The 16,135-nt window shown below is 35.2% G+C and overlaps 1 protein-coding gene across 13 annotated transcripts in view; it reads right to left on the reverse strand.

Annotated features, from left to right (window-relative positions):
- The window catches only part of LOC141447722 (uncharacterized), a 610,137-nt gene that overhangs the window by 355,500 nt on the left and 238,502 nt on the right, over positions 1–16,135 (reverse strand). For 10 of the 13 annotated variants that reach the window (XM_074115490.1, XM_074115497.1, XM_074115483.1 and 7 more), the window contains one exon: positions 1,988–2,040. The exons of the other annotated variants lie outside the window; for them this stretch is intronic. The gene's annotated coding sequence lies outside the window, so the exon portion shown is untranslated. The remainder of the gene's footprint in view (positions 1–1,987; positions 2,041–16,135) is intronic. 13 annotated transcript variants of the gene reach the window in all.

Genomic DNA, 16,135 nt, shown 5'->3' on the forward strand with positions numbered 1-16,135 from the left:
TTACTAAAATCCCAATGTTCTTCATTCTCTCAGCCAGCCCAACAATTACTTCCGGTTTCAAAAAATGTAAGTACATATACATAGTTAGCAAACATAGAGATGAATTAGGGGATAGCGCATTCCAGTTGGAAGATATAACCTGTGTAATTATAATCTCACTCACAAACTGAGCATATCCCCACTTTGAAGAGTGTACATTCCTGTAAACCATAGTATACTACTGAGAGGCCCCTAGGCTTGGTATTTCCCGTAATACGTGATCTTAAACTAGGGCGAAAGATTTGAATAATTTAGGCCGGTCGTTACTTAATACTCTGGCGCCTTTTCAATTTTACTTTCAATTCTTGACGAGCTAACATACAAAAATTTTAAATTTATATGTTTCTTACTTAAAAAATATTCTATAAAAGTACCCAACTTTTTAGGGACAACCCAAATACATCCTTCGAAGGAATGCCCTAAAACGAACATCTCTGTAGAACAGATCAAATTAAAAGAAAATCGTAGGATCGATTATCAGGGGAGAGGGAAACTTGGAAAAGCGAAAATCCATAAAGGAAACTAGTATACGAGGTTTGGTTATTAAATAACGAGACTGATGCTGCTACAAAAGAACTATGCATGCGCCAAATCCTAACGATCGACAGCTTTGCAGCGTAAAGCCTTCTCTTTTAATAGCAACGTCTCACGTGTTTGTAGAGAAATCTGTCTGACCGGAACCGTCGTTTGTGTAAGAGGTGTTAGTTTCGTTTTGCCGAAAACATGTGATACTACACATGTAGTAGAGCAACGATTTGTTGTGAAATTTCACGTGAAACTTGGTAAAACCGCTACTGAAACTTATCTGATATTAAAAGTAGTTTATGGCGATGAATGTTTATCACGTGCGCAAGTTTTTGAGTGGTTCAAGTGGTTTCCAAGATGGCCGAGAATGAAAATATCGATTATAATTAATCAACATTACTACCGTGAGGTGCTTGCTCAACTCTGTGAAAGAGTAAGGGAAAAAACGACCCCGATTCGTGGAAGATCAAGTCATGGGTTCTCCTCCATCAAGACAACTAGCGCCGGCTCACACTGCATTGTCTGTCAAGACGTTTCAAGCCAAGTACAACATCCCAGTTTTAGGCCAAACGCCTTTTTCGCCTGACCTGGCCCCATATGACTTTAGATCTGTTCCCCAAAGTCAAATCTACATTAAAAGGAACACGATTTCAGTCCGTTGATGGCTGTGAAAGAAAAAGCGACACGCGACATGCAGGAGCTCATAGAAAAAGACTTCCAGCGCTGTTTCGAACAATGGTAAATTCGCATGGAGCGTTGTAAGGGTAGGGGAGTGGTGTATATTGAAGGTGATAATAACTAAATATGTATAAATTTAAAATAAAATGTTTTATAGCAATAGTCTCGTTATTTAATAGCCACACCTCGTACTTCCGGAATGGTAGCGGAATTTCCTCAAAACGTAGACTTCTTTTTTTAGCAACACATTCAACCGGTATTTATTATCTGCAGGGTGCAGTACCGTACAATATACTGAAATAGTATTTTAGAGGAATGCCGATCAACTCCCATTTCTCCAGAAGTGTCTGTAATCGATTTTTTTTTTTTGTAAAATATTTCAAATAGAGGTTAGGGAGCACCATGCATACAATGTAAAAGTATCAACTTCCGCTATAAATAATTTTGATCAGTAAGTTACCGGTTAGGTTTTTTTTGATGAGACTAAATCTAATATTAAATTTTCAGCAGTAGATTTTGAAATATTTAATTCGTACAAAGTACAGACTATCTTCTTAAAAAATGAAAATAAAATAAAAAAACGCTTTTTTCGGACTTCGCGTATCTAAAAAACTAAATATCTCTGGTGAATAATCGATATAAAAAATTTAAAAAGATTTAATTAATTTACAAAATTACATTAACAACATTTAATTGTAAGTAATAAGAGAATGAATGAATACAGAATATTTTAAAATGTACTCACAAATTTACAGCAGGTCCATACATGAATACATCAATCAGATAACTCAAGACTACCTGTGTACAAAAAAAAAAACAAAAATAGTCAAAACTTACTAATGATAAAAGTATAAAAAGTATACAAAAAAGTAGAAACAAATAATGAACAACAGTACAAAAATTTAGGTCTACTATAACCGCAAGACATTCATGTATTGCGTGACAATTATCTTTTTATTTTTCGGGGCGCTTGAAGGTTAAACTGTTACTTCATCAACTTTCTTGAACTGTTACAATTTTCTTTCACTAAGAAAGACAAATACTGCAACAAAATCTAGTTAAATTGTATTAAAGATATTTTTAACAAAATAAAAAAAATAATCAAGATATAATTAAGAAAAAAGAAATGTAATGAAAAAAAAGAAGGCATTCTTTTGTTAAAGTACCTGTTCAGCAAAGTTTTTAAAAAGAACTTCAAGAACAAAGAACAAAGCTATCTAAGGAGCACACAAAAAAATTAAGGCAAAGTTCAGCCAGACAATGAGCGAAGAAGTTAACAGTGTTCAGCAATACAGGTACAAGTAGTGGGATTAAGTAGAGTCTGTATGTACAGGGTTTCAGGAAAGTTAGGTCTTACAGGAGCTTGTTTGCTTAGATGCTGTAATTAGCTCCCTTTGCACCAGTTTTTTTCATTTCATTCTTGCCTTTTATTCCTATTTCTTAAGGCTTTTTCTTTATCATTATTCTTTCTTCAAGTTTATTCTTTAGTCCTGTACAAATACTGGAGTATTGACCCCCTTCTTTTCTTTTTATATTGCTGGAATTATAGAAACATGGAATTTTTCCAATTAGCTGAAAATTTTTTCCCTCTCACCAATAGTTTAAAATTTAGAAGGAGAAAAATCTGAATACTAACACTACCACACAATTTACGTAATTGAATTTGCCTGAACTTTAGAAATTTTGAAAATGTGGTTAGATCCCATAGTGCTGAATAATATCGTTGATTAGAATCAGCGAGTGTAGTAAAGTAATACCTATTTTTTCAGGTGGGCTTTACGACCAACTACCAAATTAGGTGTCATTAACAAACATACTTTACTATAAATTTCTCATATTAACCATTAAATAAAATACAAGGCCTAGACTAGTACCGCAATACATCTTAGCTTTGCGGGTCTAGCCTATCACCGCCTAACATACTTTACTATAAATTTCTCATATTAACCATTAAATAAAATCCAAGGGCTAGACTAGTACCACAATACATCTTAGCTTTGCGGGTCTACCCTATAACCGCCTAAAATACTTTACTATAAATTTCTCATATTAACCAATAAAGGTATAGACTGGGAATATAGCCTAGTACCGCAACACATCTTAGCATTGCGGGTCTAGCCTATAACCGCCAAACATACTTTACTATAAACTCATAATAAACTAGTAAAAAAAAAAATCCAAGAGCTATACTAGTACCGCAATACATCTTAGCTTTGCGGGTCTAGCCTATAACCGCCTAACATACTTTACTATAAATTTCTCATATTAACTATTAAATAAAATCCAAGGGCTAGACTAGTACCACAATACATCTTAGCTTTGCGGGTCTAGCCTATAACCGACTAGCAAACATACTTTACTATAAATTTCTCATATTAACCATTAAATAAAATCCAAGGGCTAGACTAGTACCGCAACACATCTTAGCATTGCGGGTCTAGCCTATAACCGCCAAACATACTTTACTATAAACTCATAATAAACTAGTAAAAAAAAAAATCCAAGAGCTATACTAGTACCGCAATACATCTTAGCTTTGCGGGTCTAGCAAACATACTTTACTATAAATTTCTCAAATTAAACCATTGAATGAAATCTAAGAGCTATACTAGTACCGCAATACATCTTAGCTTTGCGGGTCTAGCCTATTACCGCCTAACACACTTTAATGGGTATCGAACCCACAATACCGCAATACATCTTAGCTTTGCGGGGCTAGCCTATCACCGCCTAACATACTTTAGTGTAAATTTCTATTATTAACCATTAAATAAAATCTAAGGCCCAAGACCGGGAATCGAACCCAGTACCACAATGCGCCTCAGCGAGTGTACTGTGGAGTCAGAAAAATAAGTAAAGTCGTACTGTTCTCCTGTGATAATGGATGATAATCTGACGTCGATCTAGGATAGAATCAACCATAAAAAAAAAATGTTCATTTAAAATGGTGTACAAAATGTTCAGTTCTGGATTTTATAAGGAAAACAGCATGGATTGCAGCAGGCTGCTATATTTTCCAACCGTCTATTAAATGGGATTTCCTGTTTTAAATTATGGGCTAATTAATTATACAAAAAGCTTTAAGCACTCAAGACCAGTTACCGCTAGGATGTGTGTCTTCTGTGTGGTTACTGCTTTGGACTTCACTAAGTCCTGAATAACTTATTTCTCTACCCCCCCCCCCCCCAAAAAGCTTCTAGTGGCCTTAGTAAATAAATATCTAGCTTAATATAAAGGATTTTGCAGATCAAAGTTGGTAACGATAGCCAATTACTGACGCAGGCACCTCAAAAGTTATATTTTTGTAGAAATCTTGAAAAATTGAAAGTTCGACATTGAACTTAACACTTTTTTTTTTGAAGTCCAAGACATTTAATGAATTATTACTGGCGAAATAATTGACTAGCATTCTTGATTTAAAGTAAATAAATGGAGTACATATGTGTTTAATGTAAATAAAAAAGCTAGGCGATCTCTACATTTAGAAGGATAATACTTTTTCTTATTTCCGTCTATACAGAAACCCGGCAGTGATTGAGGAAGTATGCTGTAGAATGGTATATTATACTCCGTTGCTAAAGAAACAGTTTTCTGAACTAGTGATATGGATGAGGTTTAAAGGGAACACAATCACACACACAGAAGAACTTCTGCTAGATTGCTCTCTACATCAGCCGGCTGCGACTTCTATTGGCTGGGCTAGACGGCGGAAGAAAGGTCCCCTCCTCCTGCTCCTCCTCCTCCTACAGGCCAGAGGAAAGACTTGCTGCTGCCTGCCAAATAGATAGAGAGTTTACAGGCAGGATATTTATTTGTCAGCCTCCTAACTCCACCATAGACTACGCTTCTCCCTCCACCCAAAAAAAAAAGGCACCCAGTGCACCATAGTTCGAGTAAAAGATTTATAAATCTAGAAATGGTATTTATACTTTGGGAATAACCAAAGAAAAAAAGGGATTGGAGGAAGGAAGTTCTACGAAGTAAGGAACCTTCTATCTCTTTCTTCTCCTTTCTAGTTTCTTCTGTTTGGACTTGAACACGTTTAGTCTATTTCCGGTAGTATCTAATTTCCCTTAAAGTCATAGTGCCACTTTTTTTCCCCCTAAGTAGAAGTTCTCTTCCTAGCTCTTTCCTAGATACATCGTAACTGAAAATTTATTCGACTTCAAAAAATGTTCTAACGCCAAAAGTGGACGGCCCTCTGCACGCTTAACACCACATATACTGGAAACATATGTTAGCTTCATTTTTGCAAAATTTACGAAATTCAGAGCTTATCAAAATATGTATTTCCGATGGATGTTCAAAATAGAAAAACTACTCGACTTCTACTTCCTTTTATAAAGAATAAAAAAGAGATTAAAAAATTTTAAGCGTCTATATTGTAAAAATCCAAAATCAAATGTAATTCAAATAGAAATCTATCAAGATCGATGTAAAGTAGTTACTACGTAGTAAATAGATAGATTAATGTATTCCGAGATAAACTTTCTTAAAAAGGAAGTTGAAGATCATTAATGGTCTGAAAGGATCGTTGAAAGCCAGACAGGATCATTTAGTTGGTGGTGGGGAGATCTAAAAGATTTTTGATTGGTTGCATTTAGCAATTTAATTTTTTTTTTTTTTGTAAGTGTGAAGTAAAAATGAAGATGAAGATTAGGATGTTTCAAAAAAAATGTTGACTTTTAAATTTTAAAGAGCGCCGGGCGGAAATGCAAAGTTCATTTAAAGACAAAAAAGTTTCGTCCATATTAGAGCAAAATCGATTAATATTTAGAGGTCGCTACAGTTGATCAAAAGATTTTTGTTTTGCTTGATTGATAGTAAATCGATTTCAAATTATTATAACAATAAATGCAAAATATTCCCTAATTTAGAAGTTTAAGTATCCAAAATTATTTGTTTTTTAAATTCTGTTCGAAACACATGAAAAATAAATTGACTTTAACGTTAATTAATCGAATTTTTTCAAAAATGTATATTTTTTTTTTAAATACAGCTTCTCTAATTATTCATAACTTTGAAAGTAAAATGGCCATTAAAATGATTCCAACTGCAACGTCTTTATAGCAAATTATATTTAAATAAACTTTGTACAATTACATGTTTTGCTGATAATTTGAAAAGATACAAAACATTTAATACAGATTTTTTATAAAAAAAAAAAAAGCTAAACCAAAATTATTTTGATCGATGGTAGCGACCTCTAAATATTAATCGATTTTGCTCTACTACGGACGAAACTTTTTGCTTTTAAATGAACATTGAGTTTCCGCCCGGCGCTCTTTAAAATTTAAAAGACAACATTTTTTAAAACACCCTAATGAAGATGGTAATATTAGTACGCTGTCCAATAAGTACTCTGGTCTTTATTAAATACAGTCAACCCTCCTATAACGCGGTACTTTCAGAACGCGGTTTCCATATAACGCGGAGCTGAAATTGCGACAGCCCTCCTATAACGCGGTACTCTTACAGCACGGTTTCCGTTCAATAACGTCCCATCAGTTCTTTCCGTGCACCCAATGAATGATTTTAACTGGACATGTTTATATAAACTGTAACCGCGTAGGTTGGCAGATCTGTCAGGGACAGCTAGCGCCAGTAGCGGAACCCAACGAAATGATAATAACCTTCTCTCCAGTCTCTAGAGCATGTGCTCAAAAAGCTTATTTTCTTAATATTTCTGTTTTTCCTTATCAATCAGCTTTAGTTTTGTTATTTTATTATTAGTTTACCTTAGTTTATCTTTTGTTATGCAATCGTGCATGGTTTCTCTTTTAGTTTTTCAAGCATGTCTATCTAGCATTACTCTTCTGCTTGTATATATCAATTGCTTTGCTATTATCTATGCGATTGTAAGTATTTCTATGTATATATATATATATATATATTTCTGTAAATATCCCTGTACAATAATTGTAAATAGACACTTTATTTAACGTAAGATAGGTAACTGCTTCGACCTCCCCTACTCACCTGAGCTCCCCAAGGAGAAGTATTACAGATCAAAACAGTTTGGTCATAAAACATTCAAGCTTATCTCTTAGCCGTTTACGACATCGGTTTCAGTCGTCTCAGAGCTCTTTCACAGTACGTTTCGTTGGTGACCAATTCTTTCTAAAATTTTGTTGCTGGCACTGTTCTAGCGACAGCGAAGAAGCGCAAAATCGCTCCGTGGCACTCAAACGGTTTATAATTGGACAACATGAAGAATATTACTTCATACTGTAAGTAACAACCCTTTACAGAAAATATTTTTAAAAAAAACTTCTTATATCAAGGAAGCACAATAAAGTTTTTTCACTCACTAGTGAGGAAAGTGACACTAATGGGAATTTTTCCCCACTAGTGAGGTAAAGTTGGGCATTACACAGCTGATTTTAATTGAGTAATGAGAACATTCCTACATGGTTGCAGAAAAAAGTAATTTTTAACCCTAGATTTGCATGATGTCAAACACAAAAGAAACAAGGAATGGATTAAAAAGAAAGTTTATATCATTTCCTTCTATGAACTCTTCAATTCAATAAAAATAATTTATAATTTATCTTGTCTTTTGTATTTATTGGTCTCCATATACACGGTACGAATGATGTGATTTGAACTAATTCTGAGTTTCTTATAGCGCGGTTTCCGTACAACGCGGTAGACCGTTTCCATACAACGCGATACGAATTAGCCTGGTTTGTACAGTTAAATCCGAGTTTCTTATAGCGCGGTTTCCATATAACGCGGTACGCACTCACCGCGTTATAGGAAGGGTTGACTGTACTCTGATCATCGAGAACTCTTTGTAGGGCTTTATTAGTTGCAAGAAAATGGGCCCAGCAAACAAAGTACAATGATCTCAGTGCCAAGATCATTTGCTAGCGTTGCTCATGTTTTGTACGGGAATTGCTTGACTTATCAAGAGTCCAGGAAGCAGATGTCAAATATTGCGTATCACTCCACAAGAATAAATAGAATGGATCATATCCTGGACATTCAACAAATACAAATCCTGCACGGGAGTGTCCCCAGAGAAAGGAGAACAACTGATATAGTTTTGGATATATTTTTCTGGATGAGAGAATGCATTTAACATTGTTTAGATTCTTTAAGGCAACATCTTCTATGACAAAGAATGTCCGTGGTCTAATTCTATAGAAAGCAACGCACAAGAAATTCCGGAAGCTTGGCTGCTGGAGCCATCGAGGTGGATCAAGAAACCGAAGAAGGAGGAGGAGTTCTTCAGGTGAGAATCACGCTGGAACTTTCTCTGGAATTATTAAATTCTCCGGAAGTTTACCCCCTCTTCAGCTAATTTTCATAGATTTAGACAAAAAAAATAAATAAATAAACTGAAATTCCAGCAGATTCTCATGACGAAACATAAAGTTTAACAAGTGCGTCAATATTATAATGCGAGAAAAATTTTTTAAGAAGTTATAACCAAGAAGTTATAATCTTGAAGAAACTGCTGCTGGAAGTAGTTTGTAACATAACTTTTAAGTAGGAGACGAACAATGTAGTTGTAGTTAGTACTACTGTGGTAACTTATATTCTCTGCTGTAGCTACAAAACATTTTAATTGTCTTTCTGCGCACTCTACTGGAAATGAATGAAATTACCGCTTATTTCCTTAGTTTTTCCCCCCTGTCCTATAAGAGCGTTTCTTATAATTTTCTTTATCAGTACGTTTATTACAGTTTTCTTCTTTTATTGTTAATAAATGTTTTCTTTTGTACATCTTGAAATGGTTGAGTCAGTTTCTGGAATTAAAGTAACCATTGTGACTTAAGTCAGGGTTAAAGCTATGCCTAGAAGTCTATTCAGGCTAATCTTCCATGTGGAGGGAACCTATTTTCGAATCCTTTATTTAAATATAAATCTAGTACGAACACTCGCATGACTTTTTCTAACTAATCGATCCGAACAGTGCTTAATATTAGAACCAAATTGAGAACTAAAATTTTTAAATCTGAGGTGGAAATTGGCGGTCGTGAAAATATAGTCTTACCGCCGGTAACATGCCGAATGTTACCTAAGATGTACTCAGATTTTCCGCTAATTGGAAAATAGGATCTACGAGTGGAAATCCAGCATGCTTCCCTATTCCTGCTACAGGACCTGGACTTCATTTAAGAGAGGCTGCCATTCTTCTAGGCTAGGGAAGAGGGAGAGATCCCTTTCGGTTCCACTCTCTCTCTCTCTTAGGGACGGTATCTTTTACGGGCGCCAGATAGCCTAGGATATCAGAGACGATACTCCTAACCAGCCCTAAAACATAAATACTCTTAAGGACGCCTCTGAGGGGATAGCTGAAGCCTAAGAGGAGGAAGGAAGGTCCGGTAGTTAATCACTCAGGGCGAAAAGGGAACTGAATAAAATCCTCTCTTGTGCTATAATTGAACATAAGAATAACTGTATTTAAAGAAACGAACATAAACTCAACATAACAGACAAATTGTATTATCTGATCTAGAGAAATAAAGAATGGAAAATATACCAAAAATAATAGACAAAATATATTCAATATATTTACATATACAAAATAATAATAAGGCAAAATACAAGGTAGTGACTAATGCAAGTAATAAAAGTGGCGATATCGATATTCAAGGCACTGGCCAGGGGCGAGCGTACGAAAAGGAATGAATCTGTTTTCAAATGAATGTTTTCAGCGGTAAACAGTACGTCACAATGGCGGCAGTCCAACGGTCACTCCAAATTTGTAATAATGCTGCAGCTCCTGCCATTATGACCATTTACAATTATACCGAACCTTAAATCTTTTGTATACGTTACGAACCTTAAGTCATTTCCCGTTTTACCGTTCATCACTTATCATTGTTTTATAAATAATAATTTTTGCCTGCCATATTATAGTGCATTTTCTTTTCTTTTCTTTTTTTAATTTAGAACATTTTTCCGCAAAATGTTTATTTAAGTAGGAGTTCTGAGAGAAGTATGACGTTAAATGTTACTGTAAAGACGTTGGTCATCACCGGGATATGGAGTTGCACACGTTTTTACGGATTTTCAGAAATTTACCTTGGCTTATTTGAAAGGATTTTCTCCTGAACCTGGGAAAAACTTTCCTAAGAAATATTGATCTTAGTGGGAGCTCTCTGACATCATACTTCCATCAACTGCTATTTAATTATAACCTGCAGTAAAAAAGAAAACGGCAAATGTTTATTCCCTATTTTTCATGTAATTTCTCAGGACCGGCAATACTTTCTCTTTACAGCAATAAGGAAAACTCTGGAAAGAAAATGTTAGCATTTAGGAAATAGCTCCAAACAAAGTTAAATATTTATTTGGCCCTTTTATATATATATATATGGTAGGACCTTTACAAGAACCTTTACCTAAAGTGGATAAAAGCGTGCCCTTTTAAGAAAAAAATATTTTGTCGAATTTCCTCTTGTCCAGCCAGGACTTGAGTATTTGTACACTGAACACACTTAACTGTCACAACGTATATGTGCTCGATTTACTCAAGGTAGCACTATCTCCGCGACCTGGCTATACAACTTAACTGGACCATCCAGGATGTTCACTATTTGATAAACCTTTTTTTTTTGGAAGGATTGCTTCTCGAATATTTATGGGTGACAACTAAAATGATTTTTCCTCTTATTCCTTGTAAGAGCATCATTCCAGAAAAATTAGAATGGATTAGAGTGAATTATAATACTAGTGAGGATAGGGGTCACGTGTCTTGACTAACAGAGGCTAGCGGAATGGTCCAGTCCAAAGCTCTAAAACAGTGGTTCCCAACCTGTGGTCTGCGGATCACCATTGGTTTGTAAGAATTAAAATATGGTCCGCGAAACATGTAACATTTTAAAATAATAATATATTTATTTGAGATGCGGCCGCGTGTGCGACGACGGCGCGGTGAGTGCGACGTCGAGCGCCCAAAAACAAGTCCAGGAGTCGATTAAAAGCAAATGATGATGTGGGTGTCGCTTTGAGTAAGCTCATCAATCCCGGGATTACCCCCATCTTGTTAAGAAAATGCAAGCTCAAAAAGCACATTAATATAACAACTGAAAACATAATCACAATGCTAATTGAAGTTTATTTATAAAGTAGTTTACTGTGATATTGAACCTGTGGGTCCCTGCTAACAGCAAAAATATTAAAATGGTCCCTGGTCATAAAAAGGTTGGAACCTCTGGTCTAAAAGCTGTAGATGGAGAAATGAATCTTGAAACAAGTGTGTACGGGAGGATTCCAATTTCTTGAAACATTAAGATTAGAACATAGGGCGGATCTTACAGCAGCCAGAAGATATTGCCCAGGCGACCCCTTGTAGTTCTAGAAGGAGAAACCTATCCTTTAATCGCCTTTGCGTATCCGTTTATGAATCTCAGTGAATGATTGTTCACTCTGAACAATCTTCTTACGTATGATCAGAACTGAAGAGACGCTGATGTTAGATAAGAAACAGATTACTCTAGGGACTACCCACTTTTCAGGACAAGATATATTCAAGAAAACATCTTCCCAGGATGGTGATCTTTAAGCCGAGACCTTCAGAATGCAGATGCTCATATCCTGGTTTGGTTGAGTTGCAATCCCGAACTTGTGATATGAGATGATTGGCTACTTACAAAAATCACATCTCAACAAAATTAGTTTTAGTTTTCTGTCCTCTCTGAGCATGCAAAGGGAACGAGTATGCTGATATGGCACAGAAAGAAACTTCATAAGTCACAATGGCTTCTCAAACATGTTATCCTCATATCCTACTGGCCTTGAAGAACGAAAGTGGAGCAGTGGAATCTTACAGAATACTGGAAGTGAAACAGATCTCACACTGATGACCGAAAGGGCTAAGAATGCTAGTGGCCTGGACTAGGGCGATCCTGTTTATTTCAATCTATCTTAATAAAGACAAGTTGGAAAGATCCTAAAACTTATAAGAAGGTGGGATTTATCTACTACACTATCTAGTAGCTGCGTTGCCATGGGGATCAGAACTCGCACGTTACCTCAATAATAAACACATAGTTGATGTAGATCAATATCTAAGTATCAATAAATCTAAAAATAAAAATGAAACATCTGAAAAGAAAAGATTAATGAAAATTGAAGCTAATTTAATGTTCAATTCGAGAAAACTCTAATAAGGAAATCGATACTAAAAAAAAAATAATAAACATCAAGAAGGCACAGTAACAGATTTCCCTTCCCCCCCACTTCCTTCCTAGATTCCATTAAATTATGCAAAAGCAACGCCAAAACTTATCCAGAAAAAGGGACAACCATTCCACTTTTGAAGCAGTGAAATCTAATTATAACAGTAAAGAAGGAAACAATCGCGTATCCAGGATTAACGTCTCAGAATTTATTACAGGACAAGAAGGGATATTGAAACTTCAAATACAAAATACTGTAGAGCTTATAATATAGGATTAATGATGCTTATAAAATCCTATTGGGAATAAAATGAAATGATTTATTCCTTTAATATTCTATTTTTTTACTTTTCTCTTAACCAGTTAAGGGGGGAATTTAGTTTAAAAAAAAAACACCCACAGTGTGCGGAATTAAAATCACGACAATGACGTGAATACACGTGTCGAACGCAGCAGGGCAAAACAACCAAAAGTTGTACAACGTCATAATAGTCACAGCAAGCGACTTTTTCTGCAATCTCTGGGGCTTGAGATTACAGAGAAGCATTCTGTGCTCATTCAAAAATCTTGCACCGCTTCACGTATGCATTGCTCTAGTTAACTAGGGACGCAAGAGCTTTTTTACAAGGAAGAAAAGAGCTTTTTGAATTCTGTGCAAAATGAAATCATGCTCGTACTGGAGGTCTGAATCTCAATATTAAGGTAAAAACGGCATTGCACAAGAATTAAGAGCTTCTATTTGTGTGCGTAATTCCCCACTCTCTAATGCGGAGACCAAACATGTACCAACCACTTATCATTTGGCTAGCTTCCTCCACCGTCCCTCCGTATAAAATACTTGCCAGTTCTATTGGTAAGATAAAGGGAAACATCCCACCAAATAATATTCTTATTGTATTTTATTAAAATTTCAAGTTTTTATAGTTAATGACAATTTTATATTTTTCACAACGTGTATACCACGTCTAACGCACCGTAATTGAGATTTAGTTTGACCGTGTACTTAACTGGTTATGCTGGATAAGAAGGAAATACATCTGTATGATTCGATTTAAAGTTATCACAGGAAGAATCAGTTTAGTGGTCCTAATCACGATGTTAAGAAGAAGTGGTTATTACAGATTGGTGAATGTGTATGCACGTGTGTACAAAGTTTTGAACATGCGTATGATTCGCATATTTCGAAATATGCTACCGCTTCCTCCTCATAAACAGGAAGTAGTAAGGGAATTGCTGGATTCCTGGGTTCGAATCCAGCTGCTGGCCCTTAGATTTTTCTCTCCCCGGAAGCTTCTTACTGCTGCTCACTGTCCGGTCTGTAACGAGAGAACAATGCCCAGCGACGGGAAGTGCACTTAAAAAAGCTCAGGGGCACCAATAATCTCAGATGTTGAAGCGCATTAATTAAAAAAAAAAAACAGGAAGTAAACAAATATTTTTAGCTTTTTAGAGACAAATGTAGAGCTAATTTATTAATTTTAGAGCTAATTCATTAATTTTCAGCTCTTTTCATGACTAAAACAAAAATCAAAAAACCCCAGAGATTCCCTCGATCTCTCTCTCTCTCACTGATTCTCTCTTTCCACCACACCTCGCTTCATCGTCCTTACTACATTCCCCCCCCCCAACTCACGGTAGCAGAATACAACCAGCGCTACTTCATTCTGCAAGCTCTATGATGTGAACATTACACCCCGAGAATAAACACACGGCAGAATAATTAAATTCTAGCAAAACATCAAAGAGAATTTAAGATCAGACACATTTTGCCCGCCCCACACTGCGCCAGCTCACTACGCAAGCTCCTATATAAACGTACCCTCCTCATCCCTCTTTCAATCCTATCTTTGCACCCTACTGGAAAAACACTTTTCTAAATAATGGAAAAACCAGTGTAAACAGAAAAAATCATCAAATTTTCTAATAACTTAATGAAAAATTTGAGTTTTAGAAGAAATAGAGAAACCCAATGAAACTCTGTCGTAGTATCATTCCTATAAAAATGACTCACTCAGGCGCCACGATAGCCGAGCGGTTATAGGCTAGACCCGCAAAGCTAAGATGTATTGCGGTACTAGTCCAGCCCTTGGATTTTATTTATTGGTTAATATGAGAAATTTATAGTAAATATGTTAGGCGGTTATAGGCTAGACCCGCAAAGCTAAGATGTATTGCGGTACTAGTCTAGCCCTTGGATTTTATTTAATGGTTAATATGAGAAATTTATAGTAAAGTATGTTTGCTAGTCGCCTCCGTCCACGATACCTAATTTGGTAGTTGGATGTAAAGCCTGCCTGCAAAATATAGGCTATTAATTTTTTAACTTGAGTAAGAAGAGAAACTTCCTCTAAGTGCCATTCCAGTGTTCAGTACGGCGATACCATCTATAAAATGTTAAAACTATTTCAAAGTTAACTGATGTTCAAAATCTGAAAAGAATTAGCCGAATTATGGAATAAGATTACAATAAGCAAACGATTATTTCGGGAATCGATTTAACAGTAAGCAAGCGATTATTTATTTTCTAGAATCGATTTATTCTTTTAGACTTTGTTTACATACTACATACATGTAGAAATATTAAATTTATTTAAGCAATTTTATTTATTCAGGAGGGGTTAAACAAGGTTTTCTAAACTTCCTTTTTAGATATTTTAAGGTTTTACTACTTCTAAGTATTTGACTATTAAACTTCTAACCAAACCTCCAAGAAGAAAGAAAATCAATACACCGCAAATGCAATTTCAAAGAAAAGCTTTTTCTGTAATTTACTATGAATTTGCCAAACGGAAGCTGATCTAATGGCGTACTTAAGCTTAAATGTCAGTTTGGCTTGTAATTATTTCTGAATTAATAGTTTGGTTCAGAGGGAATGCGTCGCATCCTATCAACATTATTATTAAATTGACCTTTTTATTATGCAATACTAAGTTACGAAACAATTCAATTATATTTGTAAATTATGATAAGAAAAAGTCATGTGAGTGTCCATACGAGATTCTTTTCATGAGGAAATGAAGTAAAACTGTCGAATATTGGCGAAAACTATTCGAAAACGATCTTAACTTATTAACTAATTTCTTGAAAATTGAAAATATTTAAAAAATAATAATAATTTGTTAGCATTATTTCTCAATATCTATCTACTAAGATTAATATTCTTTCTAAAATAACAAAGAAAAGTTAATAAAATATGAGAAAATAATGAAAGATGAAGTAAAATAAGAGAAAGGTATTAAGCACCATTGTTACTACACTTTGGCCCAGCCCATAACTGCTTTTCATTGGAAGGGGCGTGACAAAACTAGAGGTGGGCATGACCCGCCCACAGTCTGCCACCTTACTGCGCTGTGATTGGTTAATGCTTCAAAATCAATGAAATAATTAATTTAAAATTTTTTTACTAACATTTCTCCCATAGGTATTTGATTTACTATCGATTTAAGCAAGAAAAACAATTTCCCTTAAAAAATACGATAAATAATATTTCTTTTTGGAAAAATAGTTACTGTTTCACTCAATTATCGTTAACAGAAACAAAAAAAAGTCCGGATTTTCGGTTGTTTAGTCGTGAAATAGATAAATGAGAAATAGGCAAGTAAGACGCCATTAAGTAGGCGTTAAGCTTACATTACAGTCCAGTCGGTGGAGAACTCTAGTGGCAATTTCTGTAAACAGAAATGCAGCTACTACAGCTGGGCTATTTCTTGATTTTCTCCTCAGTATTTTTTAGGTTTATAAATTGAATTTGCTCGGAA

This window comes from Rhodnius prolixus, unplaced genomic scaffold (assembly GCF_049639745.1).
Source record: "Rhodnius prolixus isolate KJV_2025 unplaced genomic scaffold, Rpr scaffold_13, whole genome shotgun sequence".
NCBI classification, from domain to species: domain Eukaryota; kingdom Metazoa; phylum Arthropoda; class Insecta; order Hemiptera; family Reduviidae; genus Rhodnius; species Rhodnius prolixus.